At 41.3% G+C, this 27785-nt stretch overlaps 1 long non-coding RNA gene across 4 annotated transcripts in view; it reads right to left on the bottom strand.

Moving 5' to 3' along the window:
- Positions 1-531: 531 nt before the first annotated feature.
- Positions 532-27785, bottom strand: part of LOC135289117 (uncharacterized) — a 42300-nt gene continuing 15046 nt past the window's right edge. For 3 of the 4 annotated variants that reach the window (XR_010351911.1, XR_010351912.1, XR_010351910.1), the window contains exons 2-4: positions 4189-4287; positions 1302-3819; positions 532-1167 (exon numbers count right to left, since the gene is read on the bottom strand). This is a non-coding gene — a long non-coding RNA (uncharacterized LOC135289117). Of the gene's footprint in view, positions 1168-1301; positions 4047-4188; positions 4288-27785 lie in introns of those variants that run through there. The other variant, XR_010351913.1, reaches the window with a different exon arrangement.

Genomic DNA, 27785 nt, shown 5'->3' on the forward strand with positions numbered 1-27785 from the left:
TTCTCATTCACTTTCACACATTCATTCACACCCTCAGGACCCAAAGCGGATCCCTGTCACCAGAGAATTGCTGGTCCATGTGACCCCCCCTTCGCCTTGGGGTTCGCCTCTGGGTTTCAATATCACTGGGCCTCCAGAAAGGGCCTTGAATCTGGTCACCTCTGGTGCCTGTTCACCTATGAGTCTGACTTGCATGTCATTCATACTCTTTCACCATGGCCCCCCACACGCCCAGGGGAACAATGGCCTGTTTGCAGGTCACATACACCTTTTTCCATAGACCCCCCCACCTGCTCGGGAAGCTGAGGCTGATTCTGTGTGTGACTCACTCACACACAACAAGACAACAATAAGGTACCTTTTACTTTCAAATCACCTGGTAAAATTTCAGATGTTACTGGCCTTTCCCGCATGTTTTTGGGTATCCCTCAATCCAGCTGTGTTGTCCAACCCCAGATGTGTCGAAGTGTTCACAGGTCCCAGGATGAGGGAAGAGATGAATCTGACTCCATATTTCTTCAAAGTCTGATTTATTATATTATGATATTATATTATATTACAAATGCTATACTAAAGGTATACTAAAAAGAATAGAAGAAGGATTTCATCAGAAGACTAGGAAAGGAATGAATAATAAAAACTCATGACAGACAGAGAGTCCGACACAGCTGGACCATGATTGGTCATCAAGTAAAAACAACTCACATGAGACCAAGATGCACCTGTTGGTAAACCATCTCCAGACCACATTCCACAGCCATCAGATAGTTATTGTTTACATTTCTTTTCTGAAGCTTCTCAGGAGAAAATCCTAATGAAAGGATTTTCATAAAATATCATGGTGACACAGATGCTCTTGGGCATTTTTATCCCTCAATCCAGCTGTGTTGTCCAACTCCGGATGCTCTTGGGCATATCCTCAATCCGGCAGAATTTTGCTTAATTCTGGATGTTCTTGGGAATATTAATGCCTCAACTCAGCAGAATATTTAGGGGCCCCTTCCTTTTGTCCCATTTCCTAGTGGATTGGGCTAGGAAACTCCTCTGCTCCCTTCCTCCGAGGGGTCCAACCTCTCCCTGGGACCCAGTCCCAGTTACCCTGGGGGATTCTCTCACTCCTTTACTCCTTTTATCTCTCGCTTCGTCTCTTTACTGGCCATTTTTCTCCTGAAAAGACATAAACGCAGCATGGGAGACTCCTCACTCACGTAGCAGGTCTGAGATAACCAGCCCACCGCTCAGCCACACACACATTCATGCCCCCCATACCTGCCCCCCCCCCCCCAAAAAAAAGTACTTACCAATCCTTTTTTCCTTTCCGAGTCTTCGTGCACATTACTAGTCTTAGGGGGGCTAATTACTGCAGATTTAGGGAGCCTTTTCCCTTTTCTTTGTTTTATTGTCTCTTTCTGTCCACTGGTTGGAACCTGCGTCTGACCAATCACGCCAGAAGAAAGAGAGCGAGGCTGCCAAACTTGGCCGGGCATGCCTTCCTCACTCAGAAACCTCTGAGGTCCCAGAAGCGAGGTGTTAATTCCTGAGTTTCGGCACAAATTGTGAAAAACATCAATCACTTGTTTTAAAATTTTAAAAGGTTAATAATAATGGAATGGTTATAAAAATAGTAATAAAAATTAGAGCAATAAGAATTTGGACAATCAGATTTAGGACAATAAAGGACAATAAAAAAGCAAAGAATTACAAACGTTCGGATGCTTTCCTAAAAAAAAAGCCTGTCCACTAACAAAGGATTAACCTTTAAGAGCAATAGCCTCTTGCATATTCATGTATCTCATACATGATGCAAACATTCCTTTCAAACTAGGGATTTTTCTGTTTATTTTCAACTTTCCCCCTTCATCTTGTAAATCATGGTTTGGCTCCGTGGAGTCTGAAAGGAGGCAGAAGAAGCCTGGTTCTTCCCGATAAGGAGGCAATAATTCTTCTCTTTGGTATTTTAGTGTCTTGTGGCTGTTATCTCTGTGCAAAGAATTTCTTGATTATCTTATCCATTCCTTGAGCTAGTTAGAAAAGTATCTTACATCACATAGTTTCTATTTTAATATTATGTTGTAGCCAAAAACTATATTTAACACACTACTTAAAAGGATTAATACAGCATAACTTTCCAACATAACATATATAATATTCCTTTTAATATTTTCAAAATGCCAATAATATAATATGCATTTTTCACATAACACACACAATTCAGAACCCTCTTAATAAACATGAAAGAGCTAACAGCATTAGTCATTACAAAAAATTACCCAAACCAAACCCACAACTACATGCTACACCAAACCATTTTTTTCCCCTAGATCTAAATTGGGAAACACCTTATTAACACACATTTCTCTCCTCCCCTCAAAGGTCCAAAAGAAATAAAAAGCAAATATTTTGAAACATGCCTTTAAGGTATGTTAGACAGTTTTAAAAAAAACAAACATCTTGAGTTACACTGAAAAGGTGTAACCAAAAGTATGTATTCTATTACCATCTCCATAATCTGTTGAAATAGGTGGGGCAGTGTTCTTTATCTTCTCCATTAGTCAGCCCGGATAACTCTTTCTGGGGCACTATCAACGTTAATGGGCCATCAAGGTCTCACAGCATGACTTATAGAATTACATCATCCTATTGTGAGATGCCCCGCCCTTGGGGAGCAACTGAACATTCCTACCTGTATGTAATCTGGGAGTTGGAACACCACAAGAGCACTATCACTGGATTCCCAGAGGACAGGTGCTAAATAACCATCACTGGACCTCCAGAGAAGGACCAGATCTTTCTACAGGATCACCGCTTTGACAAAACCACATTCATCACTCCAACGGGACTGTAGCCACCATTTAATCGGACTGCTACCAACACCCTGACCAACAGCATGTCAGGTTGTAGTCTGATTCTGCCAGTTTAAGCCAGTGTTTCTGTACTATTGCCTTTATTGTAATTTTCCTATTAAATTGTAGTTCTGACTTGGAATCTCCTGCTGGTTTGCTTTCAAACTTGTACACCAAAACACCTACCAAATCAACCAACCAAAACCCCCACTTTAGTACTTACTATGGAACTGAAATTTATTTTACAGAGAAATTAGTTATTTGCACATGAAAATCCTTTGCTTATTACATTTAACTGTCCTCTTTTTGAGAAAAGACATCTGCTACTGCACATAGAGCTGATGAAGATCAAAAGATTGGGAAGGAAGATGGTAAGACTGGTTATTTTTAATTGAACTCAACTTTCCTTCACCTGTAGTAATTTTTAGAAACACTAATTTTTGCAAGAATATCAAATAGGTGTGCATGTACTAAAAGTGTCATTCACTTTTAAGAATGTCCTAGAGAAAATTTTAAGAGTTCCTTTAAGGTGTTTTCTCAGCTTAGAGACAAATGTTAGGAGAAAACTGCCTTGGAATGAGCATTTCCTCAAAAGAGATGGGCTCCAATAATCCATTTTTGCCAATGAGAGGACTGAATACCCATGGGTGAAAGTGGGGGAAAAAAGTAACACTGTTTATTAACAAAGCAAGATACCCACAAAGCACAGGGGAAAAACACCTAACACCCCACCCCCACCTCACCTCATGGCCAGGACTCAAAGATGGCAGCTACCCTTCTTTGTCTCAGGGAAGGAAGGAGAAAAAGAGTTCACACAGCATCTGGAAATCTGTTGGATTTCTGGCGTGGGTCTTCTCCTCACAGCAGGCAAAGTTGGTGGAGTTTAATGTCCCTTCTTTCAAAGGCTCAGTCTTTCCTGGGGTTCGGATCAGCCAGGGCCACCGCTGTAGGCTCCTCAGACCAAAGAAAACATAAACTGAGACAGTTCAAGGAAAAAAAAAAACAAAAACAAAAAGCTGCTGAAAGGATTTGCCAGTGAAAAGCCTTCAGGCCAGGGGAAGGTAAAAGAACCCAAAACCCCAGAAGCTTCTTGCCTAAGTTAGAGAAAATTAATCTATTAAAGGCAATGAAGTAACAATCTGTGTAACTGCCGACCACACTGGAGAGAGAGAGTGTGAACAGAGGCCATGCCTGGGGTTCCCAGGCTCTGGCCCTGCCCCCTGATTCATCTTAAAGATACAGCAGCCATTTCTGGGCATAAAGCAGATTATCAGGAAATAAAGTATCATAAAATCACCCCAAGACAGGTGTTAACAGGAGCAATAGGAATGACACGAGGTCTCACCTGATAAAGGACTAACACCAATCGCAAGATGCTCTACAGTGCATCCAGTGTAGGGCCTACAATTTCCATTCCACATGAAATACTTTCTCTTATTTCATCCTAAAAATAAAAATTTCTGTACATTAGCATAAAGACAAAAATCAAAGTAAGGGACTGCACATGACTTGATTAGTACTTGAGTATTATGGTGATAATGACTTATATAACAGATGTTAAAAATTAACTATTATGACATAATACATTCTTTTCTTGTTTCATTTCCCATAAGCTATTATATTTTGATTTAATTTATTTACACAGTAAAAGTCTCATCCACCATTGGCTCATCAGTATTCTGAGCTCCTACAACACCAATATGTGCAGCTTTCCTGTTCTGAGGAGGCTGTAATCTGATATTAAGACTCCTCTCATGGGGCACTTGATAAAACCCCCCACCATGGGTCTGCTTTGCTCTCTTTTCTCTCTGCTCTCAGCTCTCTGGGGCTCTGCTTGGGCTCCCAGGCCCCCACCTCCTGCCCCCCCCTCCCCCAGCATGGGGTGGGGGGGGGAAATAAAATGGACTCCCGCGCTAAACAATGAAGAAACTTGTCTGTTTCTCCTGCCATCAGCTGTGGCCTCCCTACACATGATCTTGTCATTGTAGCCACACGCTGCTACACCGATAGGCATAGACTTTCATTAAAGAACATTGGGAAGAACAGAACTTACTTTATAGAAGCCACTTATATCATGGCATCTCAAAAGTTCTTGCAACCACATATCTAGAAACTAAATCCTTTTGTTTATTAAATTACTTAACTCTGTAGACTGAGTTTACAGAAAAAGAGCACATAAAAAACATGAAAACTTTCCCCTGAGGAGAAATAGATTTCCTCACAAAGCCATGCATGGAAAACTAAACTGCTGTTTTGTTACTGCTGTTGTTAGTTTAGGGGGAGATGGAAATAAGCTTTGATGAAAACCTATTTGAGAAATACTTTTTTGGAAATAAATAAAAAGTTCTGTACTCATAATTATTATATAGTAATATACAATACACTATAATATCACATATAGAGAAAATATACAATATACTCATATATACAGCATGTTATTAACATATTGCTGTATGTTACACTGTATTTTTGTTGCAATTATTATGCTCAATTTTCATGTACAGCATTTTTTAAGTATTAATTAATTTCATTAAAAATACTTTTATTTCAGAACTTGGAATATTAGGAAATGAGCATTTAAATGTACAATGGGCAAGATATACTGCCAATCCTTTGTATTGTTCAGTGTTAACTGCATTAGAGCATGCATATCTATCTAGTTACATGTCATGTTTGTTCTGCTAGGATTTTTGCATAGAAAATATGGGGGGTTTCTATATTAGCCTGTGAGAGGGACCAACTTGATTTTTATTTATGCCTCAACATATGTTATAGGTGAGGTGAAGGATTCCTATAGGGGCTGTACGCGTGCTGGGAACCCTGTCCCTGGGGAGGCTTCACCTGACAGCTGATCAGGGGAGAGAAAACTTCCAAGATCGGGCAGCAAGCGACCTCCCAACTGTCCGGTGGGACAAATGCCCAGATGCCTAGGAAAAAATGCCTGGGAAAAAATGTCCAGGAAATCAGGCTATGGGGGAGGAGCCTTAGCACACAATAGTTAACTGTGACACAACAGGAGCCATTTTTCTTTGGGTTTCTAGGAGGGAGCAGGAGCTCGCCTGTAGGGTCAGCTCAACCCCCCTCCCCCCCTTGCTTTTCCCTCCCTGCAGTCCCGCTTCCCTATCCATACCTGTTCTACCCTGCTTCACCACTTCCCCTGAGGCAAGCCATGATGATCTGGTGCTCTACTGCTTCCCCCAACAAAGCAGACCTGCATCCAACCGCGACTACCGCTGCCCGTAGCTGCCATGCCCCTGATACCTTAGGATTTTACCTTTTATATTTTTTATATCCTGTACTGCATTAGTGTATAACTCTAAACTCCATATAGAGTGTTAACTGTCTTCACATTTTGGTCAGACAAAACAATCCCTCTAGGCCTGAAATTCAAGGACACTCTAATGCATCAGGCACTGAAAAGTATAAACAAAAGTGCGTATGGAGGGAGCAAACTGGGGGTATATGACTTCATTACCTGAAGCTGTAATTGGAGGATTAACCCCTGATATGTAAATAGACCAAGCTTATAATTGTCTGAAAAACTCGTGACCATTGTCCATCTTGGGTGTAGCCCCTCTTGGAGGCTTTTGACTGCCCAAGATGTACCTATTTAAGGCTTTTAATAAATACTTACTTCTGTATTCTTAATCTTGTCTATCCTCTGTTCTAGGTAGCCACTCCAAGGCATCACCCTGACCCTGACAATCCGCAGATGCTCCAGGCATGTGCCTGTAGCCATGGCCTTCTCTTCACCGGACGGCTGAAACATGCAGCCAGCTGCTGTTTGGAAATCGCACCCAGCCTGTGAGAAACAAGGCTCACTCTTTAAAATTTTTAAAGGTTTAATAAGGGATAAAAGGGACAGTATCCAACACTGGGGTGCCTGGCAAACTGCCAGAAACACACTGTTAGCTTAAAACTATTTTCTTATATACTTTTTTCATTACATTGGCTACATGCATATTCATGAGATTTATAGATATTCAAACATTCTTGTGAGGTCTTTCACATATTCTGGGAATTCTTTTAGCTTTGTTTGACTCTTTACCAGTCCTGCAGTAGTGTAGATTTGATTTTTGGGAGTTGTGTATGTAATTTCCTCACAATATATATGCCATTTCCTCAGAACATGTATGCCATTTCCTCATAATGACAGACAGGCAATTATTGATAGCCGCAGGGTCAGTAGCAGGAGTTTTTTCTCATCCTTTTCCTGATGTTATCTGTGTGGTTCCTTTAATGTTATCTAATCATACAGATAGTTTTAAGCTATTTCCACAAACTTATCTAAGTCACTATTTTCAATTAGGTACAAAAAAGATAAAAGTATCCTGCAAAAGTTAACATAGTCTCTATTTTGAAAGCCTAAACTGCAATTTATACTTAACACACTAATGCTTAGATAAGATACATATGGCCAGGGCACTGGCCACAGAAGCTGACAAATTATACTATACCAAAACCAGTTAAAAGTTATTACAAACTGTACATCAAAATTGTTGTGATTAATAATAATTTGCAAAAGCCAACAGAAAAGCCAATAATTACACAGTTATCTATAACACAGCCCACCATGGGGGCCATGCAAACTCATTGCCGCTTGTGGCACTCATGCTCCATCTGCCAAGCTGACGTTGACAGACTGCCGGGGTTCTCGCTGTAACACTTTCCCTGTCTTCTGTTTCTCTCTCTGTCTCCCTTTTTCCCTCTCTGCTCTCTTTTCCATCCACCTTCAGTAGGAACACTTATTCTTCTTTATCAATAAACGGTTCACAGATATAATATTGTGGTGTTTGCGCTTTATTTTTGTCCGAGAAATCTATCAAAAAGAATCTTCCTCGACTCCTGTTTACAGCAGGATGGGACAGCATGTATATTTATATACTGCTCCTGAGTCCTACAAATTTGAATTTTTTCTTTTAAAAAATTGAAGACTTAGGTCTAAGTTCTCTAGCCTCCACAATAGAGCTATTAGCATTGTTGTTTAAAGTTCTGAACCTATAAAGTACTCATATATACTGTTAACTTGGATCACTGTAGCAGAACATCTCACCAACCCCACAAGAGCTTATCTGTTGTTTGTTAACCAGTCAGATAACTCAAACAGGACAAGTCCTCTTGTAGTGAATTATTTTGGTGCCATGGGATTAACATTGGTCTGGCACCTCCCAAATGACAATAAGCATCTTACTGTCAAAGTGAGATCTGAAAGATAGGCTGGATTTCTGACTGACAGATGTCTCACTTTACAAACTATAAAAGCTACACCATACTTTCACAAAGCAGAATTTTTTTATTAATTTCCCTGGAAATGTGCTTTCTCCTGTAAGTAGGTGTTGCCAGTTAGGATCCTTCCTTTTGTTTCTTTCTCTCAAAGAATTTTCTCCCATATGTGTTGCTAGGAGACAGTAAGGACTGGGTACTTAAGAGAGACTGTCCTAGGATGACTTTATAATTCTTGTGTCCCCATTTGTTTGTTTAGCCCAGAAATAAGTTTTTCACCTTTAAGACTGGTTCCAAGTGCGAAGGGGGGGATAGAAGAAGTGCAGAGTTTGTTTATCAGAAACTGCACATGCTCCCCTGCATCCTTCTCCTGGACTGTGTTGTTTGCAGCACAAACAGTGGAAGAGAGCTTTCCTTTGCTTTTAGTTAGTGGGGCTTTGTGGGGAGGGGTGTGTGTGGAACAAACCATGTGAACTATTCAGTGCAAAATAACAAGACCACCCAGTGCAAAACAATAACTAAAGAAACCACTTAGTGCAATACAACAAGAAGAATCACAACAAACTCACAGAAGAGTTTAGAGAAGACATAAAAAAGGGCTTTCTCCAAATCTCATCAGTACAGATCAAAAGTTCTAGTACCAAACACAGATGTCCCCAAGACAGGGAGAGAAGGTACACCCCATAGGCTGACCTGTAGTTCTTCCTGAATGGTTGTAGAGAAAATATAAAGAGATGGGATGGAAAATCTACTGCTGCTCTGGCACAACAGGTGCTTGAATTAAAAGGCAACAAGACTCAGAGAGGAAGTTCCACCAAAAAAGTAGCAGCTACAGTATCCCATAAGCAAACTGCCAAGTATAATGATGATGACATGTCTGATCCCCTTAAAATAACCTCCAAAATATATACCCAGGGAAAGAAGGATAACGAGGCTTAGAGGGGCCCCACCTCTAGCCAGCTAGAGGCTAGGGAAAACCGTGTTTTTTGGACTGTGTGGATTCGTTGGCCTGGCACATCAGAACCACAAAAATATAAAGCCTTAGTCGACACTGGTACACAGTGCACATTAATCCCATCAAGACATGTAAGGACAGAATCTGTTTCTATTACTAGTGTGACAAGGGGATCACAGGATTTTACTCTGGTGGAAGCTGAGGTGACCCTGACTGAAAATGAGTGGAAGAAACACCCTATTGTGACTGGCCCAGAGGCCCCATGCATTTTAGGCATAGACTTCCTCCGAAGCAGGAATTTCAAAGACCCAAAGGGACTCAGGTGGGTGTTTAGGATAGCGGCTGTAGAGACAGAGGGCGTCAAGCAATTGATCACCTTGCCTGGACTATCAGAGAACCTATTTGCAGTAAGACTCTGGAAGGTAGAAGAGCAACGAGTACCAATTGCCACTTCAACAGTGCACCCCTGACAGTACAGAACAACTTGAGATGCTGTGATTCCCATCCATAAGATGATCCATGAGCTGAAGAACCAAGGGGTGGTCAGCAAGACCCACTCGCCTTTCAACAGCCCCATTTGGCCTGTGCACAAATCTGAAAGAGAATGGACATTGACTGGACTATCATGCCTTGAATGAAGTGACTCCACCCTTGAGCACTGCTGTTCCAGACATGTTGGAGCGCCAGTACAAGCTGGACTCCAAGTCAGCAAGGTGGTATGCCACTATCGATATTGCCAATGCATTTTTCTCCATTCCTCTGGCAGCAGAATGCAGGCCTCAGATTGCCTTCACCTGGAGAGGCATGCAGTACACCTGGAACCTACTGCCCCGGGGGTGGAAGCACAGTTCTACCATCTGACATGGACTGATCCAAACAGCACTAGAAAAGGGTAAGGCTCCAGAACATCTGCAATATATCAATAACATCATTGTGTGGGGGAACATGGCATCAGAAGTGTTTGAGAAAGGAGAGAAAATCATTCATATTCTTCTAAAAGCTGGTTTTGCCATCAAGAAGAGCAAAGTCAAGGGACCTGCCTGAGAGATTGTCTTGGTTTGACCGGGAAGTGAGTTTTTGGAAGGATTATGGTCAAACCAATCAGTGACCAGATTTGAAATTGGCACCTGGTGTGGCCACTGGGATTTGGATACGCCTCTGAGAACACACAGGGGTTAAAAGCAGAGCATTCCGAGAGAAACTCCATCTTTGGAGTCCGGCAGGCAGGTGAGCTGGTCTGACCTCCTCCCCCTGCCCAGCTGCGTCTGGGTGGGGGAGGGGGAGGCCATGCAGCCTGAGGGAAGGGAGGCAGGGGTGGAGGAGGACTGAGATGGTTTGGGCAGCCCCCCCCCCCCCCCCCCCAGGAGAGAATGATAGACACTGTGCTGGCTTGGAATTTGATATCTCGTACCAGCACCACAGCCAGGAGGAGAAGGGGGGGGGGCAAAGTGCCCAGCCGCTGGGAGACTGGGCTGAGCTTTTAACTCTTTTAGTATTGAAACAATGGAAGTTGAAAAAACACTGATCCTCCCCAGCCGAGAGGATGGGAAAGAAGAGAGGGTTTGAGTAGTTGAAGAAAATGCCAGCAGATGAGAGTGCCCTAGATGGAGGGGATGATTGGAGTGGCTTTGGCTGGACTTTTCTCTTACATAGCCACGGGCGAAATCAATTTCTTCTGATAATGCAGAAACTGCACCTTGGGGGAGGCAGTTGGCCGGAAGCCAAGAATGATAAGGCCATGAGGAGAAGTAGAGAGAACAGAGACAGAGGGTGTGGTGGAGCCCTCTGCCTTCAGCGAAGGATCTCTGTTCCTGAGACCCAGGCCCCAGGGGAGTAAAAATATGGGGGGGGACAGGTGTCCCAAATGGTGAGAGAAGGCCACTTCTTGGAACTGGGCGATGCATTCTTAAAAGGACCTAAGGAGCAGTTTGGATCCATGGCCAGTGGTGAGAGCGCTGGACATGGAAGGAAGATGGTCACCACGGCAGATTCTCTCCAGGCGGCTGCTGCGTGTAACACAGAAGCACAGGAGGTTCCACTGTGTTTCCGGGGAAGGCCCATGGTGCAAGAGGGAGACTCCTCTCTCTTGATGAACTGGGGGGAGCTTGTGTGAAGGAGGGTATTGGACTGAGATTTGAATGTTAGAGGATTGGGGGGAGGAGGAGTGTTTTGGGAGTGTTCCATTGTGGATTGCTGTGTGTGTTTTGGTTTTTTTTTTTCCTTTTTTTCCCTTATGTTTCTGTGTTGTAGATTATTAAAGTGTTGTGTTTTTCCCTCCATCCCCAAGCTGGAGCCTGCTTTGTTCTGTTTCCGGGTCACATCTCACAGTAACCATTTTGGAAATACACCTTCCATGGGGGTCCTGGCATTGTGCCAGGGTCAAAGCATGACAGAGATCCAGTTCTTGGGAGTAAAGTGGCAAGACGGACCGCATCAGATTCCCAACGACACCATCAACCAGAATACAGAAGTTTCCACCAACCAACAAGAAGGAAACACAAGATTTCCTAGGCCCCATAGGCTTTTGGAGAATGCACATTCCTGAGTACAGCCAGATCATGAGCCCTCTCTACCTGGTCACCAGCAAGAAGAACACTGTCCAGTGGGGCCCTGAACAGCAACAAGCCTTTGCCCAGATCAAGCAGGAGATTGCTCATGCAGTACCCTTAGGCCAGTCAGGACAGAGCCAGATGTAAAGAACGTGCTCTACTCTGCAGCCAGGAGCCAGTCTGTCCTGGAGCCTTTGGCAGAAGGTGCCTGGGGAGACTCGAGGCCGATTACTCAGATTTTGGAGTCAAAGCCACAGAGGGTCTGAAGCCAACTATACTCCAACAGAGAAGGAAATTTTAGCAGCCTATGAAGGAGTCCAACCCACCTCAGAGTTAATAGGCACAACTCCTCCTGGCACCCCAACTACCCATGCTGGGGTGGATATTGAAAGCAAAGGTTCCCTCTACCCACCATGCCACCAATGCCACAAGGTGCAAGTAGATTGTCCTCATCACACAGTATGCCTGTATTAGAATACTGAATCGCCCTAAGATTTTAGACATTATTACAAATTGGCCTGAATTGTGAAAACTTTAATCTCATGGATGAAGAGGAACCAGAGCAAGTGACACGTGCTGAAGAAGGTCCACCATATAACCAACTGCCAGCAGAAGAAACACGGTACATTCTTTTTACTAATAGTTCTTGCCGCATTTTCAGAATAAAACAAAAGTAGAAAGCAGCTGTATAAAGCCCTACACAGCAGTTTGCAGAAGCTACTAAAAGAGAATGTAGATCAAGCAACCTTACTAAACTCAAAGCCATTCAATCAGCCCTAGACATTGCTAAAAGAGAGAAGTGGCCGAAGCTCTTTGTCCACACTGATTCATTAATAGTTGCCAATACTCTGTGGGGATGGCTGGAGAACTGGAAAAAGGCTAATTGGGAGCATAGAGGAAAACAAATTTGGGCTACTAAAGAATGGAAAGACATTGCTACCAGGGTAGAGAAATTACTTTTGAAAGTCTGCCATGTAGATGCCCATGTCCCCAAAAGGAGAGCTAATGAGCAGCACCAAAACAAGCAGCAGGTAGATCAGGCTACAAAGATAGAGGTGTCAAAAATAGATTTAGATTGGCAACACAAGGGAGAGTTGTTCCTAGCTTAATAAACCCATGATACCTCAGATCATCAGAGATGCCACCTATAAGTAGACATGAGACTGAGAAGTGAATTTAACCATAGACTGTATTTCTCAGGTTATTCATGACTGTGAGATGTGTACTGCCATCAAGGAGGCCAAGTGGTTGAAACCCCTATGGTATGGTGGGAGGAGTTCCAAATATAATTATAGGGAGGCCTGGCATATTGCATCACATTGGCTCAAACCCCCCAAAGCAAGCGCTATGTGCTCACAATAGTAGAAGCCACCACTAGATGGCTAAAGACCTACCCTGTGCCTCACACTACCGCCTGTAACACCATCCTTGGCCTTGAAAAGTGAGTCCTTTAGGGGCATGGTACCCCTGAGATGATTAAGTCAGACAATGAGACTCATTTAAAAAACAGCCTTATCAACACCTGGGCTAGGGAACATGGCCTTGAGTAGGTGTACCATATCCCCTACCATGCACCAGCTGCAGACAAAGTAGAGAAGTACAATAGACTGTTAAAAACCACCTTGAAAGCATTGGGTGGAGGATCTTTCAAAAATTAGGAGAAGCATCTAACAAAAGCCACTTAGTTAGTTAACACCAGAGGCTCCACCAACCAAGCAAGCCATGCCCAATCAGAGCTCTTGCATATAGTAGACAAAGTCCCAGTAGTGTATGCCAGAGGTTTGTTAGAGAAGACAGTTTAAATTAATTCTGCCTTGAATACAGAGAAACCCATTTGTGGGGTTGTTTTTACTCAGGGACCAGGTTGCACATGGTGGATAATGCAGAAAGATGGAACAACATGATGTTTACCTCAGGGAGATCTAATTGTCAGGTGAAAACCCCATGTACATATCACTGATTACTAAATATCACTACCATTATCTGTATATAGCTTTATATATATGTATATATATATATATATATATATGTATTTATAATGTATGTGTTTGTGGAGCTAGAATATATATTAGTTTTGGTAGTAAGCTGACAATATGGGGATAAGGGGTGGAAAGTCCTAGGGTGACTTTATAATGCTTATATCCTCATTAATCTGTTTAATCCAGAAATAAGTTTTGCACCTTTAAGACCAGTTCCAAGAATGAAGGAGGGGGTGGGGAGGAACAAGAAGCACAGACTTTGTTATCAAAAACTGCACTTACTCTCCCGCATTCTTCACCTGGACTGTGTTGTCTTCAGCACAGACAAACGGCAGGAGACAGCTTTCCTTTGCTTTTAGTTAGTTTTTAGGTAGCTGAGGCCAAGAAGTTCCCTGGACTGTAGTTTTTCTTTTTCTTAGAACTATTTAAACCTGCTCTGGACTGAAAACCCAGAAGAGCAGGGGCAGCTCACACCTGTAGCTCACCGGGGCCTGGCCTGGGCTGCAGCATTTCCAGCACTGGAGGGACTGATAACAGACTGAGTGAGCCAAACTACAGCCCACCAAGGAGACTTTCTAAATTTGTCATGTCTTCAGAGCAGCAAGAAGTTTTATTATTTAATATTGGTTTGGGGGTTTTGGGGATTTTTTGTGCTGGTGAATGCTTTGCCTGTTAAATAAACAGGTTTTTTCCACTTTTCTCCAAGGAAATCTTTTCCTGAACCAGTTGGGGGAGACGCCACTTGAATTTGCTTTCTAGATGAACCCTTTTGGAGGTTTTCTCCCAAATTTGCCCTGAACCAGGACAGAGACAAAAAGAGTGCCACAGCTCAGGTGAAGGGTCCAGCTGGGTACTTTTAGCAGGACATGTCTATCCCCCTGCCTCTACCACAGATGGTTGATGGAAGAGATAACCTTAGGCAGGGGTCATATCTGGCACCAAAAAGGCTCAAGCCTGAACTAAGAATCAACATCTTAGTCTGGAGAGCAAAAGTGGGAAGAGATAAGAGAAAATAAATATTCCTGAGAGACACTGTTTTACAAATTATAAAAGCACACACACTATCACAGAGGCAGAAGTCTCTGACACACACACCCTGAAGGCATAAGGGACTTCTCCCCAGAGTGTGGATGCAGATTCTGTGGTCACTTTCCTGGGAATTGAGGGAAAGGATCTTGATGCATGCCCCACCAACAATTGGATGGTAAGACACATTAAATCTTAAGCTTATACTATTTCTTTGCTAGCTGTAACAGAAATGGGTACCTTATCGTGCACTGTATATTTACCTACTAGTAGTCCTTTTTGTTCTAGTCCTGTGTAGTAAATAGTTTGTGCCAAGTCTTATGTCTGTTAGTTTTGTGTCCATTAAATAAATAATTCATTCTATAATAGACTGAATCAGCCATTACTAAAAAACTTGCAAACAAGGGTGGGATTTGGGGTGCTGGCTGCCCTAATAAAGCTACTGCCTGCTGCTGGAGGCCTGGGCAAAAGGCAGGGATTTATATAAACTTCCACATCTATTCATAATACTACTGTCTCTTTTTACATTGGGGTTTCTCTGCAAAGGACAGAGATACCACGAGAATTGGGCTGGGGGAAAGGGGCTGGGAGCAGATCCTACGTGTCTCTCTCTCTCGGCTTTGGAGAAGGACAGACAACCTGCTGCCTGGAGGGTGTAATTCACTGCTAGTACTGGAGTCCAGCCTGGTTCCTGCTTCTTCTGCCGTGGGGTGAGCTTTTGCTCATGAGACCAACCACTGAACGGGGACCTAATAATAATTTGGCGGGGGGGGGGGGGGGGGGGGTCATAGTCTCCATTCCAAGGGAGGTTCCCACCTTCTGTGGCAGACACCTGTCTTTCACACCAAGAGAGTAGGGATGCCTGCTTCGTGGCTACTCCCCTGGAGGTTAAGTGAAAGGAATCTGTGTACATTATCGTCACTTTGGTGGTAAGTTACATTTGACTCCTAATCAATACTATTTCTTTTGCTAGCTTTAATATAGGTACCTTGATGTCATGCTCTGGTTTATGTTATGCTGTAATGTACTAGTAGCTATTTTTAGTTTTATACTGAGTAGTGATTTGCGAAAAAAACTCCACAATGTGTAGAAGTTGTAAAGCCGGAATGATTTATTTCAGAGCTGGACGCATGTGGGATAGCTCCCCAAAGGACATGCACACCCCTGAAAATTCCCAAGTCTATTTTATCCCCTAACCTGTTGCATATGCATAAAAGACATATGCACATGTATTAGACTGTCTTATCAATTTTATGAGCCTGCACAGTTCTTCAATCATGTAGTTGTAACCCAGAATCAGTTTTAATGCCTGCAGGCCTTTTTTCGAGCACACAAGTTAACAGACTACACAAGCTTAAACAGCAGACTTCAGCTAAATCCAAAATTGGTTTCTATCCCGAGTTAAATTTCTAACCCCGTCTCAGTAGTAAGTAACTTTGATTAAGAACTTCCATCTATTATCTCCTGTCTGTTTAATAAATCATTAATTTTTATAAATAGACCTGATCTCCCACCCTTAGAACTTGCGGGCCTGAGCAATTTCTTAAATTCAAACTGTTGCCAAAATGTGAGGCTAAGGCAAGGCTTGTCTGAAGCTCCCACTCATCCTGTCACAATTGCATGATTATGCACATTAATTTTACAGCATCGTTATGCACTTGAACACTGATCTGAATAAAAGACAATACAGAATACAGAACATTAATTAAATCTGGTCCTTTTTATATATCACCAATATAGTATTTACCTGTATGTCTCTCCACCTGGATTATGCATCTTGGAATAATAAATTCAAAAGCCCATTGCAAAAATCAGACAAACAAGAAAAAACAAAACAAAACAAAACCCTGACCTCTGAGTTGGAACTGAACTCAAATTTAGCTAATGCACTTGCCCCTGAAAGATCAGTGAGAATCAGGAAGAACGGTAAAGCTCACCCAAAATTAAAAAAAAAAAAAAGAAAAAAAAAAAAAGAAAAAAAAAGAAAAAAAAAGAAGAGCGGCATATGTTAAGAGTAAAAATCAAGGTTTATTGTACAGGAAAAAAAATCTAGAAAGTGTCCTGAGGTGACTTTATGATGCTTGTATCCCCAATCGTCTGTTTTGTTTATGGTAGATATTAAGTTTTGCACCTTTGTGAAAAATGCCAATCACTTGTTTCAAAATTTTAAAAGTTTAATAGCAATAAAATTGTTATAAAAATAGTAATACAAATTCAAACAATAAGAATTTGGACAATCAGAGTTAGGACAGTAAAGAACAATTTAAAAAAAAGCAAAGAATTATGTACGTTTGGATGTTTTCCTCTTGAAAGCATGGGTCGCTAACAAAGGATTAACTCTTAAAAGCAATAGCCTGTTGCATATTCATATATCTCATACATGATTCAAAAATTATTTTCAAATAAAGGGTTTTTTCTGGTTATTGTCAACTTTTCCCCCTCATCTTGTAAATCAGTCATCTCGGTCCCCACCAAGTCTAGTTCTTCCCGATAAGGAGGCAATAATTCTTCTTTTTGGGATTTTGGTGTCTTGTTGCTATTATCTCTGTGCAAAGAATTCTTGAGCTAGTTAGAGAATGTATCTTACATGGCATATTTTCTATTTTAATATTATGTTATAGCCTAAAACTATATTTAACACACTACTGAAAAGGATTAATACAGTATAACTTTGTAACATAACACATATAATATTAATTTTAATATTTGCAAAAAGCCAATAATATAGTACAATACGCATTTTTCACAACCTTTAAGACTGGTTCCAAGAGCGAAGGGGGGAGAGAAGAAGTGTAGAGTTTGTTATCAGAAAACTGCACTTGCTCCCCCACATCCTTCTCCTGGACTGTGTTGCCTGCAGCAGGGACAGATGGCGGGAGAGAGCTTTCCTTTGCTTTTCGTTAGTTTTTAACTAGATGAGGCAGAGAAGTTCCCTGGTCTGTGGTTTTTCATGGAACTGTTTAAACCTGCTCTCGACTGAAAATCCAGAATAGCACCAGGAGCTCACACCTGTGTCCCACCAGGCTGGGCCTGGGCCATGGCATTTCCAGCATCGGAGGGACTTAGACTGGGTAAGCTGAGCTGCAAGCCACGAAAAGGACTTTCTGAGTTTGCCATCTCTTCAGATTGGCAAGAGGTTTTATTGTTTAATATTGTTCATTTTTTGTGCTGGTGAATGCTTTGCCTGATAAATAAACAGTTTTTTTCCACTTTTCTCCAAGGAAATGTTTATTCCTAAGCCAGTTCGGGGAGAAGCCGCTTAAACCTGCTTTCTAGAGGAACCCTTTCGGAGGTTTTCTCCCAAATTTGCCCTAAACTAGGACAGCAAGAAATCCAGAAAAACAATTCATTACTTACTTTGAACCTGTCAATGTTTTATTGGAGAAGTGAATTACCACTGAAGTAAAAACAAAACTTGAGAAAATTGTGAAGAAGCCAGCAATGCCTTTTAAATAAAAGTAAATTGGAAAATTCTTTTTTGTATATATTGGGAGATAAAGAAAAGAAGACAAAAGGAAGAACAAAACACTATGCCTTTAGATCAATTCTGAAGCAAACAAATGTCAATTCTTATCTCTCAGAGTGCGTAAACAGTTGAGATATAAACCGATGAGGATGTTATGCTATTTTTACACTGATATTTAAATTTAAAATTTATACTGCATGCAAAGTAAGACTGTGAGAAATAAAAGCCACAACTCCTATCAATTACCAGCAAAAAGGAAAGCTATCTTAAACAGCTCTATATTTTTAGAGTTCCACATAATAAACATTTTTTTCAATAACCACATTTCCAATGTTTATATAATCCTACAAAATCTCTCTTTAAAAAGGAATTGATGATCTACGTAGAACACTTACTTTGGTATCTAGCAAAAAATTAAAATAACCCCATTCTGTACTGTACATAAATGTTAAAACTCTTATATTTATTAACAATTTATATTTTACAATACAATTAAAATGCACACAGCAAATAAATAAGAAATGAAAAGTCATTTACAGTACCTGAAATGTATTTTGACCCAAGCTGACTTAGGTACTGAAACTGACAATATATATAAAGGATTGCCATACTGCACGTGATTGTCAGGATGATGATATCACTGCTCAGAATATCCTGTTTGAAATACAAAGCTATTTAGTTAGCTTCTACATTAAGTAGTGACTTGTTGTAAAGTTTCAGTAAAAAAAAATCCATTGTGAAGCTGTGCTAAAATTGAAGCTGTATGAAGTTTGCATGGCGAGGTTTCGGTAGCAGGGGGGAAGCTACAGGAGTAGCTTCCATAAGAAGCTGCTGGAAGCTTTCCCTATGTCCAACAGACCTAAAGCCAGCTGGCTCCAAGACAGACCTGCTGCTGGCCAAGGCTGAGGCCATCAGCAACCATGGTAGCACGTATTGTATAACACATTTAAGAAGTGAGGGAACATGGCTGGACAGTTCCCGTACCACAGGAGAGCTTATCTCTTCTGCCTATCAGCTGGTGCAATAGCTCAGGGCATCTTCCCCCTCACATTAATTTGCTAATTGGTGAAATATCTCAAGCCACACATCTGTCTGGTAGTGAGTTATTTCTGGTGCCATGGTGTGGCAGCAACTCTCTGGCCACAGAGAACAACGCACAACTTTCCCAGGAAAATGTCTGGAGAAGGCTGTGAGAAGATCAGAGAAAAGAATGATAAAAAATTATTATCTTCACTTGCTGCACCTGTTGTTGTGAACATGTGGAATGTCTTATAGAGATTTGTTTACCAAAGGGTGGTTTCTTGATTGGCCAATGGTGATGGTGTTTGGATTGAAGGACCAATTGGGTCCACCTGTATAGTGACTGTCTGTAAGGGCGATGGGTTTCTTAATTAGTATAATAAAGTGATTGATCAGCCTTCTGAGAATCATGGAGTCAATGCTAATTATTACCTGGCTGGGGGCCTGCGGCAACATCATGGAGGTGGCATTCCCAGCTGACAATAAATATCTTGCCTTGAGAGCAGATTGAAGGAAGATAAGCTTGAGTTTCTGACCGACAGACACAGAATTACACAGAATCACACAGAATCACTAGTAGAAACCTTTAAGATCATAGAGTCCAACCCATGCCCTAACACCTCAACTAAACCATAGTACCGAGTGCCACATCCAATCTTTTGTTAAACACATCCAGGGATGGTGACTCCACCACCTCCCCAGGCAGACGATTCCAGTACTTTATCACCTTTTTTGTAAAAAACTTTTTCCTAATATACAACTTAAATTTCCCTTGGCGCAGCTTAAGACTGTGTCCTCTCATTCTGTCAGTTGCTGCCTGGAGAAAGAGACCAACCCCCACCTGACTACAACCACCCTTCAGGTAGTTGTAGAGAGTGATAAGGTCACCTCTGAGTCTCCTTTTCTCCAGGCTAAATAACCCCAGCTCCCTCAGTCGTTCCTCATAAGGGCTTGTGTTCCAAGCCCCTCACCAGCCTTGTTGCCCTCCTCTGGACACGTTCAAGCATCTCAACATCCTTCCTAAACAGAGGGGCCCAATATTGGACACAGTACTCAAGGTGCGGCCTCACCAGTGCCAAGTACAGGGGAAGAATGACTTCCCTGGTCCTGCTGGCCACACTATTCCTGACACAGGCATGGATGCTGTTTGCCTTCTTGGCCACCAGGGCACATTGCTGGCTCATGTTCAGTCGGCTGTCGGCCAGTACCCCCAGGTCCCTTTCTGCCTGGGCACTGTCCAGCCACACCATCCCCAGCCTATAGTGCTGCAGGGGGTTATTGTGGCCAAAATACAGGACTCGGCTCTTGGACTTATTAAACTTCATCTTATTGGACTCTGCCCATCTCTCCAACCATTCCAAGTCTCTCTGCAGAGTCCTCCTACCTTCCAGCAGATCAACACATGCTCCCAACTTAGTGTTGTCCACAAATTTACTAATGACAGACTCAATACCCTCGTCCATGTCATCAATAAAAATATTAAACAGAACTGGCCCCAGCACAGACCCCTGAGGAACACCACTAGTGACTGGCCACCAGCTGGATACAGCACCATTCACCACCACTCTCTGGGCCTGGCCATCCAGCCAGTTCTTAACCCAGAAAAGAGTGCTCCTGTCTAAGCCATGTGCCGCCAGCTGTGGGACACTGTCAAAGGCCTTGCTGAAGTCCAAATAGATAACATCCACAGCCTTTCCCACATCCACCAGGCAGGTCACTTGGTCATAAAAGGAGATCAGGTTGGTCAAACACGACCTACACCTCCTAAACCCATGCTGGCTAAGTCTGATACCTGTCACCATCTACACGTATAATTGGGGGTTGTGATGGTTCGTTAACTGATCTCAGAGTGTAAAAAACAACACAGAGGGGATTTCAGTATTGATCAAAACAAATACACCTTTTATTGAATGACCACAGCAAAAGTGATAGAGGGATTAGAAAAGAGATAAAAGATAGAGAGAGAGGGGGTATAGCTACCAAACATCGAGACTAAGTCCTCGTGGTCCAGGTCAATGGAAATTCTCCTTGTCACATCAGGGAGAATCTCAAAGTCCTGGTTAACTCAGGGGTCTATTATAGTCCTTCACCAAGGAGGGGGAACAGGTAAAAGAATAAGTCTCTTGAAATCGCTGAGGGGGAACAGGTACAATGAAGAATAAGTCTATTGAAACCGTAGAAGGGGAACAGGTCATGTTCTCAGCAGTGAGCGAGAGTCATTTTTTTCTTGGTCCAATGACCACATCTGGGGGCAACACTTGGCACATCTGGCTTCAGTTAGGTCAGCCCCCCCCTCGTGTTAGAATCATAGGGGTCTCAGTCTCAGTCCTTGGGAGGGAGGCTTCAATCTCTGTCCATCACAGTGGTAGTGAAGCAGATGAAGGATTTTCCGTGGCTCACCACCAAAGTTACCCCAGAAAGTTCATTTGGCCAAGAGGTGGGGAAATTCATAGGCCATTGTTGTGAAGCAGGTGTAAGCATATAGGGTGAATCGCTCCTTGAAGCAGTGTACCATGGCAGCACAGCTAACACAGCTGCAAACAATCACTTGATGAGCATCCGCCTCAACCAGGACAGAACTCCGATCAGGGTTCTCAGTGGTCCCGGTCTCTGTTCTTGCGACGGTCGTGAGGCAAATGAGGGAAACTTCAGACCGTCTCTTACAATACCCTGGCCATCCTATACGTGCTGTGTGACAGACATTTCACTTTACAAACTATAAATGCTACACCTAACTTTCACAAAGCAGAAGTATTTTGCACATTCCCTGGAAATGTATGGGGATCTCTCCTCAAAATTTGGGACGCTGGCCCTGAGTTACTCTCTCAGGAGCTGAGTGAAAGGAATCTCTGTACCCCATCATCAATTTGGTGGCAAGTTACATTGACTCCTAATCTATACTATTTCTTTGCTAGCTGTAATATAGGTACCTTAATGTTGTGCACTGTTTTATGTAATCTACTAGTAGTTCTTTTTTTTAACCTGTGTAGTAACTCACTCTGTTTAAGGCCATTTGTCTGTTAATCTTCTGTCTATTCAATAAATAACTCATAACAGACCTGATCTGCCATTCTTAAGAACTTGTAAGCCAGAATGGTTTAGGTACAGGTCACCTAAATAAAGCTGCTGCCAAAAATCAGGACCTAAGGCGGGACTTGTCTAACTCTTTCACTCAATCCATAATAGGGACGGGCAGAGGGACACAGCAGCAGCCAGAAGAGAGAGCGGGGTGAGAATATGTGAGAGGAACAACTCTGCAGACACCAAGGTCAGTGGAGAAGGAGGGGCAGGAAGTGCTCCAGGCACCGGAACTGAGATTCCCCTGCAGCCCATGGTAAAGACCATGGTGAGGCAGCTCATGGAGGTTAAAGGTGGAGCAGAGATCCAGCTGCAGCACATGGAGAACCCCATGCCAGAGCAGATGGATATGCTTGAAGGAGGCTGTTACCCCATGGGAAGCCTGCACTGGAGCAGGCTTCTGGCAGGACCTGTGGGCCCACACAGGAGCAGGTTTGCTGGCAGTACTTGTGACCCTGTGGGCAACTCATGCTGGAGCAGTTTGTGAAGAACTGTAGCCCATGGGAAGGACCCACCATGGAAAAGTTCTTGCAGGAATGTCTCCTGTAGGAGGGACCCCATGCTGGAGCAGGTGAAGAGTCTAAGGAGGAAGGAGCAGCAGATATTGTGTGATGAACTGAATACAACCCCCATTCTCCATCTCCCTGTGCCACTTGGGGAAGAGGTAGAGAAATTGGGAGTTCAGTTGAGCCTGCTCACATACAGTAATCAGTGACAGTTGTCTTGTACTCATAACCAATTTGCAGGTTACTGATGCATTTCATCATCCCCTTTAAATAGATAACATTGAACAGAAACTCTTACACATCTTTCACATAACTGAAAACATGGATATTCTATAGAAAAGCTGCATCCTAGTCTGTTCTAAATCATCTGCTCTGTGTTGCACCTTTATATAAGTTCATCAATAATACTTACTCATGAAACACAGAAAGAAACAAAATGCCATAAAATACTCTCTTAAATATATTAGTACTGGGGCTTTGCTTTTCTCCTTGCACAAAATCAACAACTTATAAGATTCTGTGGTGAATGTTAACTACATAATTATATCCTAGAGTTCAAATTATGTTTAAATAGTCTGATTTATAAACAGTCTATAGTTCAGTATTAACATATACAAACCTAGCATTGTGGAAACTTCCATAGAGGATTGAGGGCTCTACACACTCACTTCTAAGTGCCTTAAAAGTAACAATCAAACTTCTGGGAAGACACACTTTCTATTATTACTTCTTTTGCTTGGACATCATAAATGAGGCTGTCATCCAATGGAGAAAATAATAGGGCAAAACTATCATCTTAGTCTTACTGAAGATACCAGAATCATCTTAGTTTCCTAACAATGGCAATCTTGATCATATGAGCGTCAATTGCACCAATATATTTTTCTTATCCTTCCACAGTGAAGGTGAGGCAGAATTTTCATGGTCGATGAAACCAACTGGGAAAAATCATTGAGAGGATTGCTTTCCTTGTGAACAAATTTTACAGTTTTTATCTGTATAGTATAATCTACATACTGTTTTGTAAATTTATGTTCTTGCAAAACTGTTCCAAAGTGGTATGATGTTATTTCCTCAGCAGCATGGAAGGTAACGTTTAACTAAAAAAACTAAAATACAACATAGTAACAGGTATATCTTAGTGCTAAAGATTTTGAAGCATGGCAAAAAATAGAAAATGCAGAGTAATGACCTATGAAAATACTAATATTTTTTAATAACACACTGTTTCAGAAAAATCAGAATAAGTACTTACTACATGAATATATAGGGTCTTACCAGTCCTAAAATTATTATGTAGGCAATAAGCAAATCACTATTAGACCTAGAAAGATTCCAGAATCTCTCTTCAGATATTACTTCTCACATTTTTTGGCAAAAGTACTAAGTGTTCACAAAAATCAATTAGAGAAAAACACAATTATAAAAATAACTATCCATAATATTTATTATTAACCAATGTTTTATTATTAACTGCTGCTATGAAATCACAGAATCTCAGAATCACCTGAATTGGAAGGGACCCACAAGGATGATCAAGTCCAACTCCTGGCCCTGCACAGGACCATCCCCAAGAGTTACACCATGTGATCAAGAGTATTGTCCAAACACTTGAACTCTGTCAAGCTTGGTGCTGTGACCACTTCCCTGGGGAGTCTGTTCCAGTGCCCAACTGTCACGTCAGTGTTCCTATGTCTGAGACTTAACATACAACAAACCACTCGTGCTTCCTCAGACAAACAGCCTCGTTTATTGAATCAAACACCCTTTTAATAGACAATTCAATACTCCCAGTGCTACGCAGACATTGGCCTGTGTCTGTGTGCCCCCAGACTCTGAAACAACCAAATGCCTGCATGTCAGGAGAGCTGCCACTGGCCGAAGGCTCTGTCAGTCAGCCCAGAGGCTAGTCCACTGAGCTTGGCTGGACCTCCCATCCACAACTGGATCAATAATAACCACAGATCAGCCTGCAATGCAACATCTCACCCTTTGTCTTTACTAAAATTTGCAACTTGTTCTCTGCCATCCCTTTGCAAGAGTCCCTAGCAAACAGGGTGACAGAAAACAGCATGGTTTTAATTTGCATGAATTATATGTTAATGAAGGTATAGCATTTTCATTTAGAGTCTGTAGGCAAGATTCAATTTCGCATATCACAGGCTTAATGTTTAGGTTATAAATCATAGCTTATCTTGAGAACAATAGACTACTTAACTCTTAAAACTGTTAAAGAAAGTCTAACTACTAGAAAGAACAATTTGTAGACAGAAAAACAGTTTGTAAACATGAAAAATAGTTTGTAAATAAGGCTGTAAGTTATGTCTTAACTCTGAACTGAAATTAGAAAACTTTGAAACATTGAATTTTAGTACTGTAATAAAAACCAAATTTAACAGATAGGGCAATTTGTGAATGAACAGAGTCTTTATGTGAACTGTTATTTCAAAAGTCCCAGGTTTCTATGAGCTAGTTAGTAATTGTTCTGGTTACATGACTCTGTGATGTCTGTTGGAGGGACCTCAGGATTCTGTCTGTAATTCTGAGCAGGATGCAGGGCAGGCCAGACACATCTGGCAGGTATCCAGCATGTCCCAGTGTCTGTTGCAACGCATGCATATCCCCATCCCCAAGTAATAAGGTCCCAGGGACCGCCCCATGTGTTGGTAAGGAGGTCTCTCACCATTATCTTGGGTTTAAGTATTGGGACATTGCCAGTGATAGAGAGACAGGGAGACTGACTCAGTGATCAGAATCCAATGTTACTGTGGGATACAAATGCTTATATACTATTTCAGGGAGATGAGTAATGTGTACTACAATGATTAGGTTAAAATCACATACACAAACTTATGCATATAACAGCACCTCTTGCTTGCAGAGTTTAATGGGATTTTCTTTTTCCGGTAAACCCACTTGATTTAATCTTCTTGCAATCTAGGTCTAATTTTCAAAGTTCTGTTTGCTTTTGCCAAGGCATCCTGTTATCAAATCTCTTATGTTAACCAGGTCTAAAGTCCATCATCTGTCTTGTGTCCCCCAACATTCCAACATCTCCCCCTTTCCTTTCAACCAAAAATACTCTTTTAATGGCCTTATTAATTAATCTCTGCACACATTGAAAGGTATCATGATTAATACAATTATTATCAAAATTACCACATACATACCTATCCTAAAAAGAATCTTTTAGTTAAAAACTCCAGCCACTAAAAGGCTCAGGCTTGATCTTTATAAGCTAAAAACATTCCTGATGGCAGTTGCATTACTGGATTTAGAAAGGCTGCCAGAAGTGTAATTGTACCAAAAGGTTTGAGTCTTATACACGGGGTGATAGAGAGAAACATCCCAAGCTTTAGACTGATTCCTTCCCATGTATTCAAAATTAACACAAAAATCCAATTTCACAGAATCCAGGAACTCTAATTCTTGGGGTTCCAGTGTGTTTCAAGAAGGTATGGGATTCAATTTGAGATTATTTGTTTTGCTTTAAAAAAAAATTTAGTGTAAAGTTCTGGAGGAGCTATATTCCCTCTAATTTTTTGGTTTTTAATAACATGTGTGTTTCTCATTATGAACATGAAGGTAACATAAAAGCAAAACAATATGTAACATAACAATAAACTTATATTAAGTAAAAATAAATCAGATAATGGATACAATTAGTAGCACATGAAAAATAGAATGGTGATTTAAAACAATGCATTACCAATTTCTTTAATATTGTACTATTACTTTGAGTCTGTAGTAATTGGCAAGCTTTATTTTTTAAAATGAGGGCTTGGAAAATGATTCCCGGGTAAGATTTCCAAGTTCACCACAAAAGGAGGTTTAGCTGTTATAAGTCCAAATTTGATACGTCAAAATTACTTGAATATAATTTTGGTGCAGAAAAATTTCTCTGCTAGTTAAGGCCAGGACTTGGCCAGGGTCCAGGCTTTTAACTGGAAGAGTCTTTTTAATATATTTTAGAAACTTATTAGTAATAGTAGTTAGAAAAATAATATATGTCTTATAAATAGCTATACAACAATATGTGATGGTTTGTAAATCAGCTGGCTTTGTCATTTATAGTTAATTAAACAGTTAAACATAGGCAAATAGCAAATGAATAAAGTAATGCTTGTTATAAAAAGTCAGTGAATTCACATAATTAAATTAACTGCATAATAAGGGTTACTTAATATATCAGTAGAAATTGTCTTAAGAAACTGAGGTTATATCTTCTTAGACATATATGACATTAAAGCAAAAAAGTAAAAAAATAAAGCATTAAATAACTCATAACTAATTACAGCCATAATATGGAGACTCATACTTCAATACTACTTATGAAAAATAAATAGTAAAAATTGTTTTTATTTCTATAACAAACAGCAAATTATGACAAAAATTCATTCAGAATTTATGTCATTCACTTGTATAGCAAAGGAATTATAACTCAAACAGGTATACTTCAACACAACTTAGAATTAACAGTAAAAGATTTTAAAATCATAGAAAATTCGGAGATTTAGAAAGAAAGCTACACTTAGTAGGCCCTGGGAAAATGTTAAAAGTAGGCCCTGGGAAATGCTAGGCCTTGTGTTTGCCAGATCATATGAAATTGCACCTGCGTAACCAGTATATGATAAATTATATAATTGTTAGATGTGATGATTGTTTAGATATAATTATTGTTTAATCATAAGAAGAATAATGAGAAATTATGTTCAAGGGTTTGGGGGGGATCACGAGAAACCTATGCTTGGATGAAATCAATGTATACAATAGAACAATGTAAGTTTAATAATTAAATAGGTAAGTTATATAACGATAGAATATAAAAACATGTTCATCCCGAACCCATGGCGGAGTCAGATTTGGGTCTGTACCCCTGACACGCAGAGCTCTTCAATAAAAGCACCTGCATATAATCATTCTGTGATTATGTGTTCCTGAATGCTAACATTTTGGCGACCCTCAGATGGGACCCTGTGAGTGCTGCTGAGTGAGTTCGCAACCTGATCATGCTCCAGCCGGCACCAAGGGATTCTTGGGGAGCCCATCAGCCACAACCATCTCTGCTGCTCACAACGTCCCTGGGAGAGGTAAGGTGCTTTTATTTTGGTTTGGTTGCCTGCCAATAAGATGCAGCGAA

This window comes from Passer domesticus, chromosome W, assembly GCF_036417665.1.
Source record: "Passer domesticus isolate bPasDom1 chromosome W, bPasDom1.hap1, whole genome shotgun sequence".
In the NCBI taxonomy this organism is placed as follows: Eukaryota; Metazoa; Chordata; class Aves; order Passeriformes; family Passeridae; genus Passer; species Passer domesticus.